Here is a 17,425-nt window from a genome sequence, read left to right as displayed (position 1 = left end):
ATCAACCTCTTCCATCAATCACCGTAGTGATCAAAAACACTACAGTACATTCCAACAGAGCTTCTGCTTCTTGTTTGTAGGGTTTGAAGTGTCGAACTTTCCTGGTTGTTCTGACTTAGAATATTGTTGATGTTATCTGTACATCAAAGGAGGCAAATGTTAGGGTTTTAAACTTCGTTCTAATTTTCCTTATGAAATTCTAAGTTGTGTGCCCTGGATATTCTTTCTTTGATCTTCCTGTAATTGCCTTCTGCTCAGCAGCAGAGATGGAGTTGTTTCCATTTTCTTACAGACACGTGGCTATGTCTGCAAGCCTCCTACACAGAAACAGGTAAGCCAAAGGTTTTCAACTTCCTTCTAGTTTGTCAGACTAGGACACGGAGTCCACAGATGAAATTTCACTTCTTACTTGTTTGGAGGAGGAAATGCCCTTCACACACTCAAGATCAGTTAGCTTCAAGTTCCACAGCCTCTTCAATAAGCAACCTATTTCTCACAGACACCTTTCAAGTGGAGTCAGAGGCTATGGCTGACATCTGGTACCCTTTGAGACCATCACCCCACTCCACTTTTGCCAGTGTCAGCATTACAGTTACTTTACTCTGGCACCTTCAGACCGGTGATGCAGATCCCTGCTCCCTATCGTGTTTGATAGATGTTTGATAGAGGGGCGGGGGGTGTGATTCTTCATAGCCTCACCAGTTCTGGGTGGTAGAACTGGAAGTGGTGGAAGAAACTTTAAAAGAACAACCAAGCACATAATACATAGATGATGGATGGCCTTTCTGAGTTCCAAGTGTCAGCAGTTAAGTGCTCAGCATATTTTGGGGGAAAGGAAATGACTTCAATTCTATCTGAAATTGTAGTTTTCAAATGAAAGTAGATGAAGTTTTAAGATAAAGTATTGGGAAGCAGGAACTGGACCGATAGATAGCACAGCGGGTAGGGTATTTGCCTTGCATGCGACCAACCCGGATTCGATTCCCTGCATCCCATTGGGTCCCCTGAGCACCGCCAGGAGTAATTCCTGAGTGCAGAGCCAGGAGTAACCCCTGTGCATCACCAGGTGTGACCCAAAAAGAAATAACGAGTATTGGGAAGCAAATGGAATCTGATCAGGATGCCATTACACAAGGAAGGACAAGAGCACCCCGAAGGGGTCCCAAAGGAGGGCTTCCCAAAGACTGGTAACTGAAAGTCAGTGTGAGTAGCAGTTGAGACTCAGTACTAGGAAGTTTGGAGGTGTCATACGAGGCCGTACAATCTAGGAACTAAAGCAATTTGGTGAAATAATGTGATTCATTTTTGGAGCTGAACTGTTTCTATGTCAAAAAATGTTGGGTGTAGGCAGAAGCTGCTGGTTCTTCTGGCAGGGGGGTGGGGAGGGATGCTTTCCACCCCATTCTGAGAAGGAAGCAGAGTTGTCAGCCCATACCTGCCTTCCTGGGATATTCAGAGGCTTGGTATTCTTTTTTTTTTTTTTTTTACACGGAGCTTTTAAAAAGCATTAATTTTGGCTGGAGGAACCAGTTGGGATGGGAGATGCATGCCGAAAGTAGATAATGGACTAAACATGATGACTTCTCAGTGTCTGTGTTGCAAGCTATAATGCCCCAAATAGAGAGAGAATATGGGGAATATTGTCTGCCTTAGAGGCAGGGGGAGGGTGGGAAAGGGGGGTATACCCGGGATACTGGTGGTGGGGAGTGTGCACTGGTGGAAGGATGGGTGTTTGATCATTGTGAGATTGTAACCCAAACATGAAAGCTTGTAACTATCTCACAGTGATTCAATAAAAGTTAAAAAAATTAAGAAAAAGAAAGTAGATAATGGACCAAACATGATGACCTCTCAGTGTCTGTGTTGTAAGCTACAATGCCCCAACGTAGAGAGAGAGAGTATGGGGAATATTGTCTGCCATAGAGGCAGGGGGAGGGTGGGAAAGGGGGCGTATATCGGGGATATTGGTGGTGGGGAATGTGCATTGGTGGAGGGATGGGAGTTTGATCATTGTGAGATTGTAACCCAAACATGAAAGCTTGTAACTATCTCACGGTGATACAATAAAATTTTAAACAAATTTAAAAAAGCATTCATTTTATCTTTCCTTAGTGCCTCAGTTCTATACTTTACTAGGAACTATTTTCTTTAATAAGACAAACATTTAGATGCATAAAAATTTCCTAATTTTCTTCAGATAACAACTTTTGTTGCTTTCATATATTTTAAGACACAGTAGTATTATAATTTAATATATAGTGTTGTATGGTCTATTTTCTTTTGATCTAGAGTTATTTGTGAGAATTCACTGAATTCTAAATGGTATCATTTCTTTTCATTTAACTTCAAAACTTTATCAACCTTCTGTTTTATAAATAGATAAAATGAGTTACAGAATTTCTACTTTTGGGAGTTTATGAAGACTTTTGTGTGAGTGGAGTACACTGGTGTTGCTGAGGGTTTACTCCAGATTCTGTGCTCAGGGATTACTCTAGGACCATATGCAGTGCCAGGAATGGAACTGGGGTTGGTTGCATGCAAAGCCAGTGCCTTACCCCCGCTATTATCTGTCAGACCCAGAAGACTATTTTCTTGTAGCTCTATATTTGATGCACCTTTATATTTTCATGGGCATGGGAAATAAGTTCTCTTCTCCATAGAGTTCAGAGTTAGCTGTTAGCACTTAAATTAGGTTTAGTAGTGACAGAATCCAGATCCCCTGGTTATTATTTTGTCCAGTTGATTCACTAAAGATTATAATGATAAATGCAATCCTTCCAATGGTATTATATTTAGGTCAAGTTATTCTTGCTTTTCTACACGTTTTTACTTAATAAAGAGGTCTATGACAGTATTCTTAATTTGAGTTGCATTCTCTCAATATAAAATCATTTCAAGTCCCATTTGTATTACAAAAAAGCACTTACACAGCAAGTATTATATTGAGTTTAAAAATAATATAAGCAGGCATAAGTAGGAGCCAAGATCTTGTTTTTAACATCTAAGCATTTACTTCCCCCATGTGCCAGTATCAAAAGTTTGTTGCATAGTCTTTCAGACTAACAAAATACATATGTAGTTATTTTTTTCACATTAGATTATGTGACCTTTTGAAATTCAGTTATTTGATGCGAGTAGTTGTGTCATATTTTAATGGTTTCTCATTACTTAATGCTAGAAATTATTATGACTTAACAGTTTTCTGTCTTCGATTTAGCAAGATTTTTGCTCTTCTAAACAATTTTGGATTTGAATTTTGCTTTTGCCTGATAACATTATTGTGAAATTTTCTTCTTAAATTTTATGAGCCTGGTATAATTTTATTTATTCTGTTAAAAAAAATACTGTGGTTTTTTTTTTCTTTTTGTACAGAAGGTAGAATATTTGCCTTGTATGTAGTTGATCCAGGTTGCATCCCTGAGACCACATAGAGTGGTGGGCTTTCACCACAAGTGATCCCTGAGCTAAAAGTCAGAGTGAGCCCTGAGCATTGCTAAGTGGACCCCCAAATCTTTCCCAAATATTGTTTTTGAAGACTTAAAAGCATATTTTTATTACAACTGGTTTAAATAATGTTACCTTATCAGTTCGCACCTTCCTAAGCATGATTTATAAAAATAGCTCAACCCTTCACCTCCATCTACTCTTTATTCCTTTTTCTTCATTTTTCTACACAGCATTTATCATCAACTAAAATTTGTTTCTTTTCATTATTGTTCTCTTTCCCCCTAGAATTAAATATAAGCTCTGTGAGGAAAGGGACTTTGATCTATTTTATTCCTTGCTTCATCCTCTGTGGCTAATCTAAAGTTTGACATGCAAAAGGTAATTTTAAAAATGGTGAGTGAATAAATTAATCCCTTTGGTTTTAAATGTTTTTTCTCTTCTTTTGGTAATTAGTGCTTTTTCATCATTATTTATCTAAAAATGTGCCATGTAAACTGAAACTGATCTTAAAATTTAGAATTCAACACTTTATTCATTCTATTTTTTTTGGGGGGGGGTCACACCTGGAGATGCACAGGGGTTACTCCTGGCTCATACACTCAGGAATTATTCCTGACGGTGCTTGGGGGGACCATACGGGATGCTAGGAATCAAACCCGGGTCGGCCGCGTGCAAGGCAAACGCCCTACCTGCTGTGCTATCACTCAGCCCTATTCATTCTATTTTTAAATGGACATACACATTTTTATTTAAAACAATTATTTTCATGATATTCTTATGTTATATGTACAAATGCATAAAATTAAGAATTTTTGTGAATGGTGTTAGATATAGTTCCTGTTTATTTTTTTTTTATATATGACTGTTCAATTTCCTCTAAACCATTTGTTGAAGAGACTTTCCTTACTTACGTTTGTATACTTAGTAACTTTGCCATTTAACTGTCCATAATTTTGAGCATCTTTCTCAGGACTGGCAATTATATTTCATTGGTCTGTGAGTCTATCTTTACTATAGCTTTGTAATGCAATTCAAAGTCAGGAAATGCAATACCTCTTATCTTCTTTTTTCTTAGAACTGCTTTAGCTATTCGGGGAATTTTATGGTTCCAAACAAATTTTTAGTAGAGTTTGTTTCAAGTCCTTGAAGCATGTCATTAGAATTTTAATAGGGATTACATAGAATGCTTTGGGTAGAAAGGTCATTTTGACAATGTTGATTATTCTAGTCCAGGAACAGGACATGTTTTTCTATTTTTTTTTTTGGTATCCTCTTCAGTTTCTTTCTGTAGTGACTTATAGTTTGCACTATAGAAATTTTTCATCTCTGTTATTAAGTTGGTTCCTGGGTCCTTGATGTTTTTGGATATATTTTTTTTTTCTGAGTTTTGGGCCACAGTCAACTGTGCTCAGGACTTACTTAGGAGATCATTCCTGGGTCATCTGGTTACCTTTGCTCAAGAGTGATTCCTGAAGTTAATCTTCTTTGCTAAGAGGACCATATGCGATACCAGAGATTGATCCCAGTTTGGCCACATATAAAGCAAGCTTCTTACCATTATGCTAAGTGGAAACAATACAAATGTCCAAAGATTGCTGAATGGATCACGAAGTTGTGTTTATATACACAATGGAATACTATGCAGCTTTGAGGCAAGATAAAGTCATGCAGTTCACCTCTAGAGAGTCATATTGAGTGAAGTCCAGCAGAAGAGGAACAGATGCAGTGATCTCTCACTTCTGGGAGAAATTTAATACATTCAAGAATTTTTCTAATGGGGTACTTGTAGTGATGGAGCATGAGGTTGGAAATTGTTTAGTTTTGTTCCATATGGATGTTCAATTGTGTCAACCATTCTTTCCTTATGATGTGACATCTTGAATATGCCAAGTTCTATTATTAGTGAGTCCATGTCTAATATTTCTATTTTGATCCACAGTTTAATTTATATTATGGGACATTGGTATAATAGGAGTTTTCCGATTCATTAATTTTCTATGTCTCTACTTTTGTCATTCTTTTTCTTTGGGGTATGGGGTGCACACTTGACTACACTTGGGGTATTCTTGACTTGAGTTTAGAGTGCCCCTTAGCAATGCTCTGGGGATCATATGTGGTGCCTAGGATTCAAACTGAAACAGTAATCACCTCACCCTGTGCAGGTCAGTGCCTTACCCTGTGCTATTCTTCTGACTCTATATTTGTTAATATTATCTTATTGTTTTTCAATGAGGCTTAATGTTTCTATAGACAGACACTTTGCATTTTGTGCCTCTGGCCCAATGAAGATATCAAAAACACGGTTAACTGTCTTTCAAGGGTTGACTAGCATGCTTTTGGTAAAGTGCCAGACTCACCTTTTTGGATTTATTTTTTTCTCATAGAACTTGTCTTAGTATTTCATACTCCCTTTTTAAAGCTTTTGATATTCTAAATAGGTATACTTTTTTATATTTTTACTCGGATGTTTTAGTTTCCTTCAGCAAGATACTTGGTCCAAATTACCCATCCTATGATCTATGGATATAAAATAAATACATCATCTTTGTCTTTAAATCTTCTGGATCTCTTTTGTGGGGGTGGGTGGTGGTTCTGGGTCATTTACTGTGGTGCTTAGATTTTATTCTTATCTTTTTGCTTGGGGGTGACACCTGGAGTGCTCAGGGGACTGTGCATGGTGCTGTGGGATTAAAATTAGTTATTCACATGCAAGGCAAGAAACTCACCTTCCCTACCATCTCTCAGCCCCATATTCTGGATCTGTACACTTTATTATTTTCTATTTCTCTTTTATCTCTCTCTCTCCTGTTCTTTTCTTCTTCATCTAGCTTCATTATTATTATTCATTATTTCTTTTCTTCCATTTTGCTTGTAATTTCTTTCAGGTTTAATGCTGATGTACTCTCAATCCCCCCTTTCCTTTTGTATTTTATTTCAAATTATACCATGTTTCATCACCAAGTCAAACAAGTGAGTCTGGTGGAAGCTAAGAACATCAGTATACCTATAAATGTTAAAAAAAGACCTCACATACAACCACAAGAATAATCTTACCAGGAACCAACAGTAAAGTCCATTTACTTATGATGTTAGTAATTCAAATGAAAACTTATAGGCAAATTAGTAGGCAGTATGGAAGCGTTGAATTTGATTTAGACTACCTAATGGTCTTTCTTCACCACTTGATAGTTGTGGAAATCTGGGTAAATTTAAGGATAATAGTTAATCAGTTCTAGTCACCTCTTTTACTTACTTTTTTTGACTGGTAGAAAACCTTATATTTTGGTCTACCTAAGCTAAAGTGTGCTGGAGGATTTTATATTCCTCAGTAGACAGAAAAGTTCAATTTTTTGAAAATGAAAAATTATTGTAGGGACGTTAGCTGAAGTCTCAACAGGTAAATATTATAAGCTGTCATATATTTCAAATCCCTTGAATTATTTTGAAGTTTAGATTGTGCAGTTTTCTTGGATTGATTGATGATATCACATTCCCTAATTAAATAAATGTCTATCATTTGGAAGACACTGGGAAAAAGAGTTATGGTTTTCAAGCAAGAGTCTTTTGGGAGAGGTCACTGGAAATTAATAACAGAGGATTTATGTCAGGAAGGAGGAGAGGGCTTTTGCGAGATAAACATTTCAGGTGTTAAAATGATTATAACAATTGACAAAGAGGTGGATATCAATTTACACAAGTGATTGATATCTGAAAAATTGCATATCCATGAACTCTTAAGAAGTGTAATCACATTAGACTTTTCCAAAAATTTTTAATAGGTACATAATAAAACTTGTTTTTGCTTGCATAAAGTGAAAAATGTTCTTATTTTTAAGCTGTCAAATTTTATTAAAATAAATATTATATGAACTTTAAATGTTAGCTATTAAAATATACTTGAAGTATAAATATAAATGCATTATTATTTTACCAAGGAGCAGATTTTTAAAAAATAGACCATAAAATTGTCACCTACTTGAATTCTAATATGTGCATTTTTCTAAGAATATATTTAAAGTTCAAATTTGAGAAAACCAAGAATCTTTTTCCTTAATTTAGCAATTATTTTTCAAAGATGAGAGTGCTGACATTCTCCTTTTTATTTTAGCTTGTACAACCTGTACGTTTAATACCACTTACAGATAGCACTACAAACAAGAAGCACAGATGTCTCTATTCTTAATGTAATTTCTATTTTTTCCCCTAATAATTGAATTACTTTTTTTCTTCCACTTTTCTAAGACCACTGGAGAATTTGTGCCATCTTGAATGAGTCAGACACAGGAATTTAAAGTATAATTTTATTAAGTTTGGAAGATTAATCCCAAATTCAAATTTCATATTCCATGTCCTTTTTTAGATGGAGTGTCCTTGTTTAGACTACCAGTATCTTTTGTTAAAGATAAATTGACAGATATGCTCAAATAAATGACTGTTTCCATTTCAATTAATACTTTTTTTCTTTTTGGGTCACACATGGCCATGCAGAGGTGTTACTCCTGGCTCTGCACTCAGGAATTACTCCTGGCGGTGCTCAGGGGACCATATGGGATGCTGGGATTTGAACCTGGGTCGGCTACGTGCAAGGCAAACACCCTACCCACTGTGCTATTGCTCCAGTCCCTCAATTAATACTTTAACAGGAACACAAAGTTACAAAATGAAGGAGATGCAAAACCTAAAATTATTGTATGTAGAAGAAGGGAGTGGGGGAATATTTAGGGTCTTATTAAGACAAGGCTACTAATGCCTCAGATTGACTGAATGAAACTGACCTTAGGCATCTGAAAGTCTTCAAGAAAGAAAACATATGCCCTGGAATCCCACTGTGATGAAATTAATAGATAGTTTTGGCCCTCCTTAGTGTTTACAAAGAACAGATATTGATGAGTAATATCATTCTCTTTTAGGAGGTCACTTCTCACTTTGCCTCCTGGAAAGTGATATTTACCTCAGAGAAATTTCATCTTCACAATACCCTGCCTTGTGTTGTCAATCAGTTAAATGAGGAGTGTCCATTGCAGAGATCCATTGAAAGAAAAAGGCCAGAAAATCTTGAAGCTGTGAAATGTCATTTTACTTGTATTCTCTAGATTTCCAAACTGTTAAAAAAAGGGAAAAATTGGAAAAAGAACACTTACTGCTCTTGATGGTGGATGACAGTTTTCTATGGAACACCTTTAGGGCTATATACATCTAGATTGATCATATCTAGTTGAATTAACAACCAGATAGTATCATATAATTTTATAGGTATTATAAACTCATTTATTATGAGGTCTGTTGTTTTTAAAGATAGCCTGAAATACTAGGAATGAACGTTTCCTTTCAAATTGAAGATGAATACACACAAGAAAAAAAATACAGCTCCTGTCTTGTATTCATGAATCTAACTAGTTCTCACTTCACCAGAAGTGCTCTTCTGACATTTGTTTATAGCAGTGGGGGGTTGGGCTCTGGGTATGTGGTCCTTCAATTTTTCTATTGATTGGGAAGAGCCATTGGGTTTTAGAGATAAGTGTTAGCACTGCTGAATGTCCAGCAAAGCATAAGGTAGTCCTACAGATGAGGAATTGTTTTACTTAAAGTGCATGTAATATTCCTTATGAGAAATGCTACAGGAAAAAGTACAGTAAAAATCACAGAAACACTGTCTACACATTGTCTCATTTACCTATTGTATATTAAAAACCATCCTGAAACCTCAAAGATTAGAACAACAGTGGTTTATTATTTCTCATGATTCTCTGGGGCTGATTGGGCTTAGCCAGACTGTTCTGCTCCATGTGGTACAGCTGAGAATAATCATGTAATTACATTCAGCTAGGAGCGCAAGTAGGTTTGGAACATTTAAGATGACATCCCATCGGGGGCTGGAGCGATAGCACAGCGGGTAGGGTGTTTGCCTTGCACGCGGCCAACCCGGGTTCGAATCCCAGCATCCCATATGGTCCCCTGAGCACCACCAGGGGTGATTCCTGAGTGCATAAGCTAGGAGTGACCCCTGTGCATCGCCGGGTGTGACCCAAAAAGAAAAAAAAAGATGACATCCCATGGTCTAGTGTCTATATATGTCTAATGTCTATGTAGCTATATGTTTAGTGTCTTGTCTCCTAAGTCTGTAGTCTTGCCTGTGTTTATGACATATATATGTCATATAAATGGAGGGTAAATAGAAGAAAGGGACAGCAGCGTCACATTGCAATAGCCATGTGGATGTGAGGTTTTTTTGCAGAATATTAAGAAATGACCCTTTATCTACTTTTAGCACATCCCAAGCGATCCCTCCAACTATCTCTATCCCAGCTGCCTTCTTCCCCAGCTCATGTGGCAGGCTTCAACCATGGAGCCAATCTTCCTGACCCTTGTCTCTATTGTCCTTGGGTGTTAGTCTCACATTATGTTATTTTATATTCCTCAGATGAGTGCAGTCCTTCTATGTCTGCCCTCTCTTTCTGACTCATTTCACTTAACATGATACTCTCCATGTCCATCCACTTATAAGCAATTTTCATGACCAAACATGATGCCCTCTCAGTATCTATTGCAAACCACAATGCCCAAGTAGAGAGAGAAAGAAAGAAAGAAATTATCTTCCATAGAGGCAGGGGGTGGGATGGGGTGGAAATGGCAGGAGGAATACTGGGGACATTGGTGGTGGAAAATGTACACTGGTGGAGGGATGAGTGTTCAATCATTGCATGACTGAAACTCAATCATGAAAGCTTTGCAACTGTGTTTCATGGTGACTCAATTTAGAAAAATGATCCTTACACATGTGATTGCATTGAATTCTCCATGAGGTAGGAATTATTGCTAATCTAATATTGCAGCAGATAGAACCAAGACTTTGAGAGGATAAGTAACATGTATCTATCTATAATATGAGTTAAACTTGACACTCAAGCCAAGTTGTCTGATTCCAAATTCTTTTGTCCTCTTATATTGTTTTTCTGTTTTCTTAACTTAGAAGTTATTTCAGTATTAATGCAAGTTGTGAGTTTGGTGTGTACAGCCTTTATAGTGGCTATTGAGTATATTCTGGGTTTTATTTATTTTTCGGTCCATAACTAGTGATGCTTAAGGGTCACTCCTCAATCTGCACTCCTGGTGCATTATTCCTGGTGGTACTTGGGGGACCATAAGGGATGCCAGACATCGAGCCTGGGTCAACTGCATGTACGGCAAGCATCCACTTCACTGTACTATCTTTTTAGCCCCAAAGATTTTAATTCTTATATGTTATCCCAATTGTTCATGGCTCTGTACTGTGGTTTCACATTGAAGTCCCTTATCTTTAACCTATACCATAGGCTCTTCAAATTTACTCTTATTCAAATAATGAAATTATTTTACTGTCCTGCTCAGATAACACTGAACCAATAATTTGACTCAAAGAATCACCTAATTTAGTAATTACTTGTTAAATAACTAGTGTTTATTTAACAAGTAAATATTAGTAATTATTTAACAAGTAAATAACAATTTTAAACTTGCTTGTTTAAACTAGGTATAAGTGTAAACATATACCTGCCTACCTGATTTTCCTTTTTTCATAACTTTCTCTTGGATAATCAGTTTTTTCCTTTCCTTTATTTCTTGTGTTTTCTAAATGATACTGAATGTAATCCCTGCACCAGGGGGTGGCAGGTGCTGAAGGCTGATCAATAAGAGGTTTTCATTTTTCTTGTCATAGTCATTGGTACATAAGTAGTACATGACCTGGGCTGAACCACTAAATGGTAATGAGCTAAGCCACTAAATGAGGTAAGCCACTAAATAGTAAGCCACTAAAATTAAATTTAGTTCATGACCTTTGGAGGAGAATACAGAAAAGCAGCATTTTACTGGTGTTTCTGGGAAGATGAGAGATAAGCCTGGACCTCCTGGATGTCATCTTGTCCCTGCAAACAAAAATCATGCATGAGAATAATAAAACTAATAAAAGGAAGCAAAGAAATAGTGCTACCAAAGTCAGACAGTCTATTGCCCTAGAAAGAACCAAAACCAGCGCCACCACTGGATTTTTAAGTGTGTTAACCAACAAATTTACTTTAGCTTTAACTACTTCTAGCTAAATTTTTCTATCACCTACAATGGAATCCTAAATGACACCACCTTACTGACTGAAAAATTATTAGAAAATTCTTCAACAATAAAAATGCTCGTGGAAAAAATTATAATTTAGATATTCTACTGGAATCAAATGATGGAAAGCCTAAAGAAATACAGAGATAAAACTCAATTCAGTATATATAAAAGTGATGTGACATCAGCAATTCTGTTAAAAAAATAATCATTGTATCACTGTTGTCCCATTGCTCATCGTTTTGCTCTAACAGATATGAATGAGTCAGTAACGTCTCATTCATTCCGTCACATTCAGGGTCAGGGGAATGAGGCCCATTATTGTTACTGTTTTTGGCATATGCAATACGCCATGGATAGCTTGCCAGGCTCTACTGTGTGAGATTGTGCATCGCTCTCTTCCAGGAGTTTTCTTTTATAATCTCTGGATCTTGGTGATTGATGAAATTACATGGCACCTGGGGTGGTTTGTGGGTGTGGCTGCCAAGCTACTAAAAAAAAAAAATGGGGACCCAGGTGGAGGAGGCCCAGTACTGATCTGAGGAGATTTGGGAATCTCAGTCATGGGTACTGCATACCTGGGTTCCTCTGTCGATTCCTTCATGGGTAAGACTCCTCAGGGTGTCGAGAGTGGCCTTGTGCATGGCTTTGGTGGGTTCTGGAGGTTTTCAGCTGCTGAGGCTCTGCTTGGGGTGGGGAGGGAAACTCAACCCGCCCTGATCCAAGGTGCCCTGGTGCAGACAGCCTGGAGCAGGGACAGGAGATTCTGCCCTTAAAAAACTAAAAACATTAAATGCTACTAGACTATATCAGATAGTTGAGACAATGACTTACAATGACTTAACACTTTATTTCTGAATGCACAGCTTTTGGTTTACTGCACTGTATATGAAAGAGATATTGCAACAATCCTGAATCCCAATCCACAGAAGAGATTTTTTTTCTGAGAAGGCAAATCCATTTTCTCCCATGTTCCGTTTACGCTTATTGCTAAGACTTGCCTGAGGCAAAGACAGGGGAAGACTTCTGAGCCTGTTGTAGGTTGTGGAAAAGGGAAGCCGAAACATCTGCTCTGGGCAAGGGAGGGGGAAGGGAAGCACCATCCAGTTTCTAATATATGGTGGTAACATAAAGGGAGACTGGGCATTGCCTTTTTACTTTTTTTTTTTTTTTTAATTGTATCACCATGTGGAAAGTTACAAAGCTTTCAGGCTTAAGTCTCAGTTACACAATGCTCAAACACCCATCCCTTCACCAGTACACATATTCCACCACCAAGAACTACAGTAAACCTCCCCCCCACACCCCCACACCTCCAGCCCCCTTTTCCGCCTGTGTAGCTGATAAATTTCACTTTACTTTCTCTTTACTTTGATTTATGACATACCCTACACGTGTTGGAGGCTTTCTGGTTAGATATTTCTAGTTGATTGCTTAGTCCCCAGCAATGGCTGGAGTTCAGTAGTCTCTTAGAGTTTGGTATCCCATAGCAAGAGATAAAATCTACCCTATAGGAAAATGTTTTTTGTCATTTTATTTGGTTGTTTTGCAGTAGGTAGCCACTGAGTCACAAGAATGGATATAAGCCTAGTTTGCTCTTTTTCTTTTTTTTTTTCTGTCCTCAGTGCTCTTTATGGAAAGTAGAGTCAGGTTCAGTTCAAACTAGTAGAATATGCTGATGACTCTTCTCAAAACTGTTTTTGAGTATGGAGTACTCAGACTAGTACTCATTATTTATCTTCTCCCCTCTCTCCCCCAGATATCCATGTCCTAACCACCAGGACCTATGAACATGCTATGTTGCATGGCAAAGGTAAATTAAGTTGCAAAGGAAATTAAGATGCTAATCAGGGGACCATAAGTTGAAAAATCCAAAAAATAGATTCTCCTTCCAGCCTGTCTTTTTGATACCTTGATTTAGTCAAGTGAGATATGATATCTGTGTCAGATTCTACCTGTAGAATGCTAAGTCAACGCATGTCTGTTTTTAGCTCACTAATTCTGGCAATCTGATATGATAGCAGTAGGAAACCAATACAGATTTCCTTTTGCCTTGGGAAAAAACAGTTGAATCAGAATCACTTTGTTGAAGGAATTGTGGGGAGATTTAGTCAAGTTTACACTTGCATCTCCCTATCAAAAAGGTGATAAATGATCTCCTAAGCTGTCTGAACTGTCAGTAGTGGGAATTATCAATGTCCAGAGGTGGTTTGTTCCATTTTGAATGGTTTGAACTCTCCAATTCCTTTCCTAGAGCAAACAGAAATGACATTTCCTGTAGCATTAATATGTGTTTTATTTTTTCGAGTTGCACAGAAAATTTCAAAGTATTTCCAAGTGTACTTCCAAGTGTTGCGTTCTGAAAGATTGACTTTCAGATACTCAAATATTTAACCACTATTTCTTAAAAAGGAACAATAGCACAGTGGTAGGGCATTTGACTTGCACGCTGTTGACCCGGGTTTAATTCCTCCGCCCCTCTTGGAGAGCCCGGCAAGCTACCAAGAGTATCTCGCCCGCACGGCAAAGCCTAGCAAGCTATCCGTGGCATATTCAATATTCCAAAAACAGTAACAACAAGTCTCACGATGGAGACGTTACTGGTGCTTGTTTGAGCAAATCGATGAGCAATGGAATGACAGTGACAGTGACAGCAAATGGATCTTCATCATATTCTTTTATTTATTTTTTAAAAAAATTTATTTTATTTTATAAAGTAGCATATAATATTTTATTACATTTAATATTTGAACACCAGTTCCACCACCTTCACACCTTCCCACCACCATATTTAAAAAAATTATTATTATTATTATTGTTATCTTTTTTTTACTTTTTGTTTTCTTTTTGGGTCACACTCAGCAATACTCAGGGGTTACTCCTGACTCTGCACTCAGGAGTTACTCCTGGCAGTGCTTGGGGGACCATATGGGATGCTGGGAATTGAACCCGGGTCAGCTGTGTGCAAGACAAATGCCCTACCCTCTGCGCTATCACTCCAGGCCTCTCCCAATTTTTTTTAATTGAATCACCATGAGATAGTTACAAGCTTTCGTGTTTGAGTTTCAGCCATATAATGATCAATGACCCATCCCTCTACCAGTGCACATCTTCCACCACCAATGTCCCCAGTATCCTCCTCACATCTCATCCCTCCCCCTGTCATTATGGCACATAATCTCACCCCCATCCTCTCTGTTGTATTGTTTGTTGTAAGTAGCATAAGATGTTGAGCAGCCATGAGAGCTTCTGAACACTCCTGGAATTCTAAAATTATAGGTAATTAGGATCTGGAAAATCTCTTCAGCAAGCTGCTCAGTTCGGAGATTCTTTTGTGTGTCATGGCCATTAAGCTCTTCATCATATTCTTGTATTCCATAGCACACATCTGTTGGTGACTGAAACTGCAAAATACTACAGGATGTTGTTTGACCAGTAGAGTCTATAGAGGCCTTTGTTCATCTTCTCGATATTAGGCCATGGAAATATTTCATTTACTTTGTCAGAAGAATGTCCACATTTCCAATACTGTTTAAATACTATTTTCTTTTACCATCTGGTAAACTTTCTCCAAAGCTCTAAGAGCTACTTCATACCCAGAGTTGCCTAATACAACATTTATTCAGTGGTTTTCATAATTCTACATCTTTCTGGTCTCATTCCTGGTACGATAAATGCCTAGAGGTGACGTCAAAGAGGTGGCAAGGCTCTGTAAAGAGGGAAGTGCATGCCTTGTATAGTCCGAGACCTGGGTTTGAATGCTGACTTTTCATTGTACTGGTTTTGAATCACAGTGATGCTCCTTAGCTTCTCATGAATCTCACTTTTTTCACCCAAAACAAGTGAATAGTATTCCTGATTTACAGGGTTATGGTGAGAATTGAGCAAAATTATTGATGTGATATGCAAACATAGCCTACACACAATTAAATATCTCTTCTTTCCTGCTAGCTCCCATCATGTGTGTCCTTTATCTTAAACAGTTAGAAAACAAAAATTTAAACAATTGAGCTGCATGGAACCACCTGAGAGAAGTTGGAATGATCATTGTGGGCAGGATCAATAACAGATTACCAGAGGTTGTAGGACCTGGCCTGAACCTTTTAAGCGGGATAAGATTGAAATGAATGCAGGGATAGTTAGGAAAGTTTGTTCTCTGACTTTGAAAGTTTGCTTTCAAGCCTTCTGAAGATAAAGACAAAGCCTCTGGCATTTTGTGTAGGAAGGGAACATTTTGTTTACAACTCATTAGTTTTGAAATCTAGCTTTAGGAGGTGGGACATGGTTTGCTTGCTGTGATTAGAAAACAATATCTACAATGACAGGCTAAGTTTTAGATTGCTTAGGGATTGAGAAGGGATTTCATTGAGAATTTTCAAAAAAGAATTCATTTTCTATTTCCTTAGGACAGTATATTTTTCTTAATTCAGAAGTTTGGTTTGGATAATGTATATCAGACCATTGAAGGTACCATGTCACTGGGATTATGGGAAAAATAAACTATACACACACAATAGCCTGAAAAAATGGGATCTGGGATAGTTCTAGGTTGCTAAGATAAACTAGATGATATAGACTCATTAATGTTGAGTTTCTAAGTTCTTCAAGAGTTAATTTTATAATGTTTGTCATGAAATTATGATCTGAGACATTATTTTGAAGGCATGCTTATAGCTATCTTTGTTCTATTCTGCCTCTGTTTTATTTTAACCCCCATTTATTATTTCTAACCCCCTTAATTAAAAAAATATAATTTTCTTACATTAGGAAGGGTTTATTTGTAAGGTTACATACATGATATTTTTAATATACATTATTGAATGTTGAATAGATTCTGTAAAGATTAAGAAGTCTTTCAGATATAAGAAAAATACACAGAAAAACTTAGCTACTCATGCTTCTTATTTTTAAAACTAAAGAAAATCTTATGAAAATAACAATAAGTTCAACAAGAGAACAAGAATTTATCTTTTGCTAAGATATAGATGACATGCTAAAGATAAAGCAGTGAACAGCAGTGAGATTGACACCCATTAAAAGGAAAAAACACAACCAGTGCTGGCATGGATGTGGGGGAAAAGAAACCCTCATTTACTGTTGGTGAAAATGTCAAATGGTTCAGCTTCTTTAGAAAAAAATACAGACACTTGTCAAAAATCTAAGAATTCAGCTTCCGTAGCACTGTAGCACTGTTCTCCCATTGTTCATCGATTTTTGCTCCAGTGGGCACCAGTAACATCTCCATTGTGAGACTTGTTACTGTTTTTGGTATATTGAATGTACCACAGGGAGCTTGTCAGGCTCTGCCATGCGGGCCAGATACTCTCGGTAGTTTGCCGGACTCTCCAAGAGGGATGGAGGAATCGAACCCAGGTTGGCCGTGTGCAAGGCAAATGCCCTACCCGCTGTGCTATCGCTCCAGTCCTGAGCTTCCATATGACCCAAAAATTCTACCACTAGAATGTGCCCAAAACCAAAAACACTATTTCAAAAACACATTTGTACTCCTTTGTTCTCTGCAGCACTCATTATTTATAATAGCTAACAGCTGATCCAGTGTCTAGGAACAAATGACTGGATCAAGAAATTGTGATATAATACAATAGCATACTACTTAGCTATAAGAAAAGATGAAATCCTCCAGTTTGTCTTATGTGGATGGACAGAGAGAGTATGAACTCTGAAGAGAGGGACAGATATGGAATGAGTTCTCTCACATGTGGGATATCAAGAAGCACAGAAACGGAGCAGTGAAGGTCAAAGGCAATGGAACTGGGAGTTGGTCCACAGAATTGAGTTAGCCATAGGAGGGAAAGTGGGGTGGAAAAAGGGGATGTGGGGACATTGGTGCAAGGAAGTCAACATTCTGGTGGTGGCTGTTGTGGTGTGG

Source organism: Sorex araneus, chromosome 5 (genome assembly GCF_027595985.1).
Source record: "Sorex araneus isolate mSorAra2 chromosome 5, mSorAra2.pri, whole genome shotgun sequence".
Taxonomy (NCBI): Eukaryota; Metazoa; Chordata; class Mammalia; order Eulipotyphla; family Soricidae; genus Sorex; species Sorex araneus.
Note: the sequence above shows the minus strand (reverse complement) of the source record.